This window comes from Bubalus bubalis, chromosome 8, assembly GCF_019923935.1.
Source record: "Bubalus bubalis isolate 160015118507 breed Murrah chromosome 8, NDDB_SH_1, whole genome shotgun sequence".
Taxonomy (NCBI): Eukaryota; Metazoa; Chordata; class Mammalia; order Artiodactyla; family Bovidae; genus Bubalus; species Bubalus bubalis.
The window spans coordinates 80,085,510-80,097,551 of record NC_059164.1 but is presented as its reverse complement, the minus strand read 5'-3'; the positions used below and the strand labels follow the sequence as shown (position 1 = coordinate 80,097,551).

The 12,042-nt window shown below is 39.0% G+C and overlaps 1 protein-coding gene across 7 annotated transcripts in view; it reads left to right on the top strand.

Annotated features, from left to right (window-relative positions):
• SUGCT (succinyl-CoA:glutarate-CoA transferase) overlaps positions 1-12,042 on the top strand; it is a 763,763-nt gene that overhangs the window by 362,117 nt on the left and 389,604 nt on the right. The gene's annotated exons all lie outside the window — the stretch shown is intronic.

Below are 12,042 nucleotides of genomic sequence, written 5' to 3'. Positions count from 1 at the left end.
GTGGCAAATGCCTTTGTTGCTCAGTCATTGGCAATGCTCTTGGTAAGTGCCAATTTGTAGTTGACAGTGGTAACTTCTGTTCTTCTTTGTTTGCCTTTCACAGTATGGAAACTCTGTCCTATGATCAAGCTGTGGAAAGAGTAACTAGGATCTAAATATCCTTGGCTTGTGATACTTGGGATAGAGTCTCTGTTCTATGGATCTTTGCTGAGTGAAAGAAGACAGTGCTGGACCTCTATAAAGTTCTTGTCTGAAGTAGAGACTCTGTACTACTGAACGAGGGGATGGAGTAGGGGGTGAGAAATGCTGTTGGCATGCATTTTCTAATATTTTTTTAAACTGGCTATGGCCTGTGGGATGTCAGTTCTGTGACCAGGGATTGAGCTGTGCCCCCTGTATTGGGCATGGAATCTTAACTACTGGCCCACCAACAAAGTCTCAGCATGCATTTTCTGAAAAGACACCTTAGCCCTTGGTTGGGAGCTGGGTGTGTGGGTAAGGAACCCCATGGTCTTGGATGCAACCATGAAGATTAGAACTTCTCCTGATCTCAGGAGCCACTAAGAGATGGGAGTTGCTGGAGCTGTGGTTCAAGTGCCAAAGAACTTTTCTATTCTTACTGAGATTTCTTCAGTATTCTTGCCTTGAGACCCCCATGAACAGTATGAACAGTATGAAAGGGAAAATGATGGGACACTGAAAGAGGAACTCCCCAGGTCGGCAGGTGCCCAATATGCTATTGGAGATCAGTGGAGAAATAATTTCAGAAAGAATGAAGGGATGGAGCCAAAGCAAAAACAATACCCAGCTGTGGATGTGACTGGTGATAGAAGCAAGGTCTGATGCTGAAAGAGCAATATCGCATAGGAACCTGGAATGTTAGGTCCATGAATCAAGGCAAATTGGAAGTGGTCAAACAGGAGAGGGCAAGAGTGCATGTCAACATTCTAGGAATCGGTGAACTAAAATGGACTGGAATGGGTGAATGACCATTATATCTACTACTGCAGGCAGGAATCCCTTAGAAGAAATGCAGTAGTCATGATGGTCAACAAAAGATTCTGAAATGCAGTACTTGGATGCAATCTCAAAAACGACAGAATGATCTCTGTTCGTTTCCAAGGCAAACCATTCAATATCACAGTAATCCAAGTCTATGCCCCAATCAGTAACGCTGAAGAAGCTTAAGTTGAACAGTTCTATGAAGACCTACAAGACCTTTTAGAACTGACACCCAAAAAAGATGTTCTTTTCATTATAGGGGACTGAAATGCAAAAGTAGGAAGTCAAGAAACATCTGGAGTAACAGGCAAATTTGGCCTTCGAATATGGAATGAAGCAGGGCAAAGGGCTAATAGAGTTTTGCCAAGAGAACACACTGGTCATAGCAAACACCCTCTTCCAACAACACAAGAGAAGACTCTAAACATGGACATGACCAGATGGTCAACACCGAAATCAGATTGATTATATTCTTTGCAGCCAAAGATGGAGAAGCTCTATACAGTCAACAGAAACAAGACTGGGAGCTGACTGTGGCTCAGATCATGAACTCCTTATTGCCAAATTCAGACTTAAATTGAAGAAAATAGGGAAAACCACTAGACCATTGAGGTATGACCTAAATCAAATCCCTTATGATTATACAGTGGAAGTGAGAAATCGATTTAAGGGCCTAGATCTGATAGATAGAGTGCCTGATGACTATGGACGGAGGTTCGTGACATTGTACAGGAGACAGGGATCAAGACCATCCCCATGGAAAAGATGTGCAAAAAATCAAAATGGCTGTCTGGGGAGGCCTTACGAATAGCTGTGAAAAGAAGAGAAGCAAAAAGCAAAAGAGAAAAGGAAAGATATAAGCATCTGAATGCAGAGTTCCAAAGAATAGCAAGAAGAGATAAGAAAGCCTTCTTCAGCGATCAATGCAAAGAAATAGAGGAAAACAACAGAATGGGAAAGACTAGGGATCTCTTCAAGAAAATCAGAGATACCAAGGGAACATTTCATGCAAAGATGAGCTCGATAAAGGACAGAAATGGTATGGACCTAACAGAAGCAGAAGATATTAAGAAGAGATGGCAAGAATACACAGAAGAACTGTACAAAAAAGATCTTCACAACCCAGATAATCACGATGGTGTGATCACTGACCTAGAGCCAGACATCCTGGAATGTGAAGTCAAGTAGGCCTTAGAAAGCATCACTACGAACAAAGCTAGTGGAGGTGATGGAATTCCAGTTGAGCTATTCCAAATCCTGAAAGATGATGCTGTGAAAGTGCTGCACTCAATATGCCAGCAAATTTGGAAAACTCAGCAGTGGCCACAGGACTGGAAAAGGTCAGTTTTCATTCCAATCCCAAAGAAAAGCAATGCCAAAAAGTGCTCAAACTACAGCACAACTGCACTCATCTCACACGCTAGTAAAGTAATGCTCAAAATTCTCCAAGCTAGGCTTCAGCAATATATGAACCGTGAACTTCCTGATGTTCAAGCTGGTTTTAGAAAAGGCAGAGGAACCAGAGATCAAATTGCCAACATCTGCTGGATCATGGAAAAAGCAAGAGAGTTCCAGAAAAACATCTACTTCTGCTTTATTGACTATGCCAAAGCCTTTGACTGTGTGGATCACAATAAACTGTGGAAAATTCTGAAAGAGATGGGAATACCAGACCACCTGATCTGCCTCTTGAGAAATTTGTATGCAGGTCAGGAAGCAACAGTTAGAACTGGACATGGAACAACAGACTGTTTCCAAATAGGAAAAGGAGTTCGTCAAGGCTGTATATTGTCACTCTGCTTATTTAACTTATATGCAGAGTACATCATGAGAAACGCTGGGCTGGAAGAAACACAAGCTGGAATCAAGATTGCCGGGAGAAATAGCAATAACCTCAGATATGCAGTGACACCACCCTTATGGCAAAAAGTGAAGAGGAACTAAAAAGCCTCTTGATGAAAGTGAAAGTGGAGAGTGAAAAAGTTGGCTTAAAGCTCAACATTCAGAAAATGAAGATCATGGCATCCGGTCCCATCACATCATGGGAAATAGATGGGGAAACAGTGGAAACAGTGGCAGACTTTATTTTTCTGGGCTCCCAAATCACTGCAGATGGTGACTGCAGCCATGAAATTAAAAGATACTTACTCCTTGGAAGGAAAGTTATGATCAACCTAGATAGCATATTCAAAAGCAGAGACATTACTTTGCCAACAAAGGTTCGTCTAGTCAAGGCTATAGTTTTTCCTGTGGTCATGTATGGATGTGAGAGTTGGACTGTGAAGAAGGCTGAGCACTGAAGAATTGATGCTTTTGAACTGTGGTGTTGGAGAAGACTCTTGAGAGTCCCTTGGACTGCAAGGAGATCCAACCAGTCCATTCTGAAGGAGATCAGCCCTGAGATTTCTTTGGAGGGAATGATGCTAAAGCTGAAACTCCAGTACTTTGGCCACCTCATGCGAAGAGTTGACTCATTGTAAAAGACTCTGATGCTGGGAGGGATTAGGGGCAAGAGGAGAAGGGGACAACAGAGGATGAGATGGCTAGATGGCATCACTGACTCGATGGGCGTGTGTCTGAGTGAACTCCGGGAGTTGGTGATGGACAGGGAGGCCTGGCGTGCTGCGATTCATGGGGTTGCAAAGAGTCGGACACGACTGAGTGACTGATCTGATCTGATCTGATCTGTGGTGGTCAATATCGGACTTTACGCTTTAAAATCCATGCAACTCTATACTGTAAAGAGTATGTGTGTCACAAAAAAATCAACCAGCATGTCAAGAAAACCCAAGGTGCAATCTAGAGTATGACAAATGAATGACATAACTACACTGAAAGAGACAGGGAGGAAAGGAGCTGACCTAAGCAACTTTGGGAAACAGTGTTTTGACTTGCTACTGTAAGGATAGAGACAAAAATTACAACATGCCTACAAATGTACGCTATGTAGCTGGTAGATTTATTTTTCAAATGGGCATGGGTTAGAAATTCTGCAACTCTTTACATGTATATTAGGGTTGAAAACATATATGAATATATCATAGATAATGAAAGCCATCTTTTTTTTTTTCTATGTTGTAAAAGAATTTATCACGAATTATAGAAAGAATAATAGAATGAACCGTGTGGTGCTAGATTGAAAATACCACTATTAACCCTTGTGTTCTCAATATACACAGAGACACAGAAGTACATATATATGTATGTATGTTTGTGTATATATATATATATGCATGACTTGGTTCATATGTATACACATGATGTCTGAGAAGCAGTGACTCCCCAGTAGTCATGAACATATTTTGCCTCCAGGTCTTGCTTTTTAAATATCATTCTCCATTAAAAAGTATCAGAACTTATTGGAGTAGTAGTTGATTCCAAGGTTGAGCAGAAAAATCCAAGATAAACTTGGACATCTGGTGATGCCTGAAAATAAGGAAATACTAAACAATAAAAGAAAAAAAAGTATGGGAACATTGAAAAGATGTAGGAACTAAGCTGAAAGAATTCCCAGTGGCCAAATTTAGAACAAATTAAAAAACAAATGATTCAAATGACAATTAAAAAAAAAGTCAGAATTATTTGAATTACAACTAAAATAATAAAATAAATATCTTTTTTTTCATATTGGCATAATAGGTGATAAAATAAATAAATGGAAGTTAAAGGACAAGTCTTCTATACAGATGTATTTTTGTTAATAAATGTAGAAAGAATGAAGGAAATAGAAAGAACCATTAGAACGTCACCATTAGAACATCACTGTAAGATTGCTGTAAGAAAAATCCACCAGTGAGTGTTTAAGTTAGTGGGTAAATGTTATGGAAAAGCATAATATGTGCAATATATCACCATTCTTCCCCCCAAAAATATTTGTTAATGTGTGTGTGTTCATTTTTAGCTTCCCCATGGCTCAGATGGTAAAGCATCTGCGTGCAATGTGGGAGATCTGGGTTCATTTGCTTCAGTCATGTCCTATTGTTTGTGACCACATGGACTGTGGCCCACCAGGCCCCTCTGTCTATGGGATTCTCCAGGCAAGAAATACTGGAATGGATTGCCATTTCCTTCTCCAAGGGATCTTCCCAACCCAGGGATTGAACCTATGTCTCCTGTGGCTCCTGCATTGGCAGGTGGATTCTTTACCACTTGTTCCACCTGGGAAACAACTACAATAGAAAGAGTAATAACCTTAAAGCAGAGAAAACTCAAAGACATACTTTAACTCTGTAGTCTGAGCAACATCAGATCACTAATAAGAATAAGAATAAGTAGTAGTAATTAATAGTAAGTCAGTAGTTTGGAATTGGATTCTAGCATAGGAAAGGACGTTGGTGGAAAAGCTAGTGAAATCTGAATAAAGTCTATAGTTCATTTCATTTTGTTGTTTAGTCACTAAGCTGTGTCTGACTCTTTTATGACCCCATGGATTGTAGCCTATCAGACTCCTCTGTCCATGGAATTTCCCAGGCTAGAATATTGGAGTGGGTTGTCGTTTCCTTCTCCAGGGGATCTTAATATTATTTTCTTAGGTTTGATAGTTGTACCATGGGTGTGTAAAGTGTTAGTATTAGAAGAGCTACATAGATATAAGTATACATAGGAACTCTGTAACTGTTTTTTCAACTTTTCTAAGTTATTTCAGAGTAGATAATTTAAATAAACAAAAAAAGAATAAAATAAATATTTAAAATAAAATAATAATTTAAGCAAACAAATAAATAGAATAAACAAAGACAAAAATAAAATGACACTGTGTAGGAGATGTCATAAGATGCTATATGTGCAGCAGATACAAAAAAATTCTTTGAGCTGAAAGTAAGAAAATGTTGCAAAAATCCTGACAGCATATGTCTGAATTAAGTCTCTGAAATAAATTGTTAGAAAAGCAGAATTTATAATAAAAAGTGTTGTAATGGGGTGATAATCATAAATGATAAGACAAGCTATTGGTAAGTTTCATTAGCTTATAATAACAAACAAAGTTTATTTTTGGTTAATAATACAAATGAATTTTCCTTCAGTAGGGGAGCCTTCCATTGCCAAGACAAAGGCAGTGTGAATTTGATGAAACTCTAGTGCAGAACTATGATGATTTGCAAAGATGTCCAACAAAGTTCAACTTTGTTGAAAAACTCATTCAACTGCTCATTCATTCCATGTGCTAAATAAATGACAGAGTTACCGATAGTATGTGAATATGATGCTTTAGAATTAGACTAATTTTTTGAAAAGCCTTTTGATTTTAAAGTTTGGAAATAAACAATAGACATAAAGAATAATTAAAAGGAGATACTGTGGAAGTTTTTATTGTGGTAGAAGAAACAGAAAAGTCCTAATAAGGATTGTCACTCAATTCCTATTTAGAGGATACTAATAGCAAGTTTCCTAGATGTGTGGAATAAAGACAGAATTCTAAAAAGACCCACAATATTCTTACAACACTAAAATGCCTATAATTGTCAGTATATAGTGTTGAATATAATTAGAAGGACTAGAAATGAGACAGGTTGAAGAAATTCTGGTGTCGATTAAAGTTAAACTTTTTAGGAGCTTTCATGGTTTGAAAGAAATTTGGGTGAGAAAATCTGGGTTTCTGTCCTACAATCTTGAGTAACTTTAACCCTGTAAACCTCAGCTTTGTTATATGTGTGTGAAATGGCAATAATATTGATCTCCCAAGGTTATCATGAGATCAAGTGAAATAATGGTTAGGAAAGGAATTTGATAAAATATAGACCATTATATTTTTAAGAAAAGGTTACAAAATTTAAGCAACTAGTACTCTTTCAAGTCATTTGGTCAGTAGGGAGGAGAACAGAACAAATTCTTGGTCTGGACAAACCAGATTCGAGATGAGGGACTTGCCACCCTGTCTGTGCTCTCACTTCTGTGGTACTTCTTGTGTGTGAACAAAAGCAGCCCAGGTAAAACAAATTGAACCAAGGGTCTTGTTTTGCCCTTAGAAGTTGGCAGTTCACTCCTGTGCCACTGCAGAGTCACTGAAGGAGGTGTTACTGCTACAATTCAGATGGCAGGAGAAAGGATGGAAAAGTATAAAATTGAACAACAAGGGGGAAAGGACAGGGGTGGGATGAATTAGGAGATTGGGATTGACATATATACACTATGGATACTATGTACAAAACAGATAACTAACGAGAATCTACTATGTAGCACAGGGACCTCTACTCAGTGCTCTGTGGTGACCTAAATGGGATAGAAATCCACAAGACAGGAGATATAGGTATACATATGGCTGATTCACTTTGCTCTACAACAGAAACTAACACAACATTATAAAGCAATTATATTACAATAAAAATTAATTAAAATTAAAAAAAAAGTATAAAAGGGACACATTTGCTTATAGTTATCCTTCAGATTGGCAGGTATAATTGCCACTATTTTGGTTTTATAGCAAGATTTCAACCCAGAGGTAGTAAATAATTTTGTTGCAAGAGTAGCTGAAGGATTTTAAATATCTGAAATCATCATGCCCTGAAGAATACTAGTGAAAATTAGTACTAGATTATGAAAAATAAAAGTAAAACTGGGAGTGGTCAAGATAGAAGCAGTGCTGTCTTTTCACTTGTCTACAATTAAATGGGAGGGGATCCACGTGAATTTATTGTTATAGAGTCTTTAAGTTCTAAAGTATTGCATCATTAACTGAGCAATTAAACAATTTAATTTCAAGGACTTCCTCCCCTTGTTTTCACCCTCCTTTCCTCCCTTTCGCCCTCCCTCCCTTTCTCCTTTCTCTTTCCTTACTAATCAAGCACATGGCTTTTGGAATCGGAGCCATTTCGGTTGTCTCTGTCACTAGTTACGTCATCTTGAACAAGTCACTCTTCTCTAAACCTTGGTTTCCTCCTTTGTAAAATGGTGACTATAATATTGGCAATTGAAGGGTTGTTGTGATGATTAAATGAGATAACATAAATAAATATTGCTGAGTCCAGTATTTGGTACATACTTTGTCCACCTGATGCAAAGAGCTGACTCATTTGAAAAGATCCTGATTCTGGGAAAGATTGAGGGCAGGAGGAGAAGGGGACGACAGAGGATGAGATGGTCGGCTGGCATCACCAACTCAATGGACATGGGTTTGGGTGGACTCCATGAGTTGGTGATGGACAGGTAGGCCTGGCGTGCTGCGGTTCATGGGGTTGCAAAGAGTCGGACATGATTGAGTGACTGACTGAAGGCCCAATAAATGTAAGCTCTTATTAAAGTTGCTACTATTGTCATTCTTTCCCATGTGGCTCAGATGGTGAAGAATCCTCCTGCAATGTGGGAGACCTGGTTCAATCCCTGGGTTGGGAAGATCCCTGGAGAAGGGAAAGGCTACTTACTCCAGTATTCTGGCCTAGAGAATGCCATGGACTGTATAGTACATGGGGTTGCAAAGAACTGGACATGACTCAGTGACTTTCACTTTCACTATTGTCATTACTAGTCCTCCCTAGTGCTCAGTGGTGTCCAACTCTTTGTGACCCCATGGACTATAGCCCGCCAGGCTCCTTTGTCCATAGAATTTCCCAGGCAAAAATACTGGAGCAGGTTGTCATTTGCTGCTCCAGGGGATCTTCCCGACCCAGGGATCAAACTTGCATCTCTCGTGTCTCCTGAATTGGCAGACACATTCTTTACCACTAATGCCACCTGGGAATTTGTTGAGGGCCTCCTGTGTACTACTCAGTGTTGCTGAGTGAGTTCACATATCTTTTAATAATCCATGCAGTTCTGTAAGTAGATCTCACTGTAAATTACTATAATATCTAATAATCTACATTATCAGAATATTTTCTTCTTTATCTCCAACTGTAAGCTCTGCTAGTTTGGTGGTCTTGTTTCCTAAGGAAAGAATACCTCTACCAGGTGATGCATAATAATTCATTGACTGGAAGATGAGACTGCCACTTGACTATATGGGGATTCTCTGAATGCCACTGAAACAACAGGCTTCACTGAACCAAGGCTGTTACTGCTGGCTGGTAATTGACCCTGATTACCAAGGGAAAATAGGGTTAATATTACACAACAGGCTCCCCTGGTGGCTCAATGGTAAAGAATCCATCTGCCAATGCAGGAGACCTAGGAGACACTGGTTTGATCCTTGACTCTGGAAGATCCCTGGAAGAAAGAAATGTCAACCCCCTCCATTATTCTTGCCTGGGAAATCTCATGGACAGAGGAGCCTGGAGGGCTACAGTCCAGAGGGTCACAAAAGAGTCAGACACGACTTAGCGACTAAATAATAACTACGTAATGGGGGCAGGAAAACCATGTCTGAAATTCGGGGCATTCTTTTGGGAGTCTCTTAGTAGTCCCAGGTCCAATAGATAGTGACAGAAGGAAGTTAGATCCATCAGTGACAGGCTTGTGACCAGTCACATAAAGACTGTAGCAGCTATATATTTTTTCCTCTTGTTGTTCATGTTTGTATGAATATACATATATATTTGTATATGTTAACTTTCTTATATCTCCTCTTTCTTAATTTACAGCTTCTGATAGATTATTTTCCGTTTACTGCTAGGTAACAGAAAATTCAATGGGACTGACTAAATTTGGGAAATAATGCAGCACAGGGATGCATACCATGACTTTGGAGATTTTTGTCTCTACCGTTTGGTGAGACGATGTCTTTATTTGCACTAAGAAGAGTTGCAGCTTGTTAAGTGGAAACACTGAGTTGTGTTGTTGTTGTTGTTGTTTATGGAAGGGTACACATGGATGGGAGCTGCCAAACAGGTAGACAAATTATTAAGTTGTTTCTCAGCTGCATATCCTCCCTTCTATATTATACTTGGTGAGGCTGGGGTTGGGATGCTAAACCGTATTTCTACTTTGCCACCTGACTTCTTTTTTCAGTCTGAGAGGAGACATGAGAGGGAGTCAGCAAGGTAGGAAGTGGAGGGAAAGTGTTTCTCTTTCATGTTTTTCTCTGCTTTCTTCCCATGGACTCCAGTTCATTTCTGGCTCCCATGATCATCACCCCACTCCTTTCACTGTGACAATGGCAGGTCTTCTTATGTGGCAGCAGCGGAATCAAGCTTGCAGTTTTCCCAACATTTGAGGAATTAACATCAAAATGTCTTGTCTCAGGTAAACCAGCTGTATTTCATCAACATTTCTCAGAAATCTGAGTTTTAGCTTCAGGGCCCCTTCCTCTCGGGTTCTAAGTTTGATAATTCTAACTGTCTCTAACTATTGCTTCCCCTGCTCTTAGGAGTAGTAACTGCTTCCTGTAGTTGCTACCTTTGAAACACCTTTGAGTTCCCTTTTTATCTCCTCAGTTACCCAGCTAACAACTTCATTGGAGAATTGTGGTAATTAGATTGTCCCTGAAAAGAGAAATGGTATGATTTCTGTCCCCCAATTCCACCCTGATTGATACTAAAAGTTTTCTAAAAACAATTTAACTTGGAAAAAAACTTTGTATATATATTAAATATACCATGAAGCAAAACATCTCATAAATATTTGACATTTTCCATCAAGGGAATATCTAGACCAGTTGTCCTATTCTCTCTTTGGTTGATTACTTAGGCCAACATATAGGCATTGTGGGTTTTCCTGGTAGCTCAGCCAGTAAAGAATCTGCCTGCAATGCAGGAGACCAGGCTTCGATCCCTGGGTCAGGAAGAGCCCTTGGCGAAGGGAATGGTTACCCACACCAGTATTCTTGCTGTAGAATTCCATGGACAGAGGAGCCTGGCGGACGACAGTCCATGGGGTCACTTAGAGTCAGACAAGACTGAGAAACTAACACTTTCACTTTTACTATAGGCAGTGTAGGAATAACCTCCAAATTACAAACCAACATTCTTCTTACTTGCATATTTACAAGTCATTTTCTGTCTCTGCTGCCTAGGGATTCACACTACTATTGTAAGGCTCTACAATGCCAGCAATTCTCTTCCTTCATAGTAAATTCCCATGTTGTTTATTTATTAAATCCCAGTAAGAAACTTCAACTGACACAAACATTTCAGTTAATTTCTGAAAAATTCAGGATTCAAAATCTTTTACATAAACCATTTTATGCATAAATACTCAATAATGTGTCATAATTAATGTCTGCCAAACTGTTAAGTGATGCTGACAATGAAATATTGAAAGTATATGTCCCTTTTATCCTTCTTTTAATAATAAGTCATTTATAACATTATCCATAGAATTCAGAAAGACATGAAGAATGTTCTAATAGCAATGACTGAGATATTGAGAACAAAGTTGCGATTTTTATTTCTTTCAGTCAATAATATCAAACCTCCAAAATGAATTTTATTTAACACACAGACATCTGGAACATCTACAGATTTCTAATATGAGACCATCAGCAGATATAATGAAATTTCACATAATTTAAAGGAAGCAGAAAGTCTTACACCTTGATATTTAATGTCTATCTTAAGAATTATAATTTGTGTCTATTTCCTCCACTGGAAGAACTGTGATTTCAAAGACAAAAAGATATCTTAGATTTTTTTTTTAGCCTAATACAGGGTCTGGTTGTATTAGTTTTCTATTATTGCTAAAACAAATTTTCACATAATGGCTTAAAATAATACAAATATATTTTCTTATAATCCTGGAGGTGTGAAGTCTGAAATAGGTCTTACTGGGCTAAAATCAGCTGGGGGCTCTAGAGGAGAATTCATTTCCTTCCTTTTTCCAGTTTCTATAACTGCCCAGACTTCTCATGACTTCCTTATATCTTTAAAGCCAGAAATGGCCAGCTGGGTTTCCTCATACTATATCACTTTGATTCTTGCCTCCCTTTTTCTCTTATAAGGACCCTTGTGATCATACCCAGATTATCCAGGTTAATCTCCTTGACCTTATTTCATTTGGAAAGTCCTTTGCTGTGTGAAATAACACATTCACAGGTTCTAGGGATTAGGAAGTGGGCATCTTTGAGGGGTTATTATTCTGCCTGCTGTGCTGGCCTATTTGAAGTCTCTCAGTTGTGCCCGACTCTTTGCGACCCCATGGATAGTAGCCTGCACCAAGCTCTTCCGTCCATGG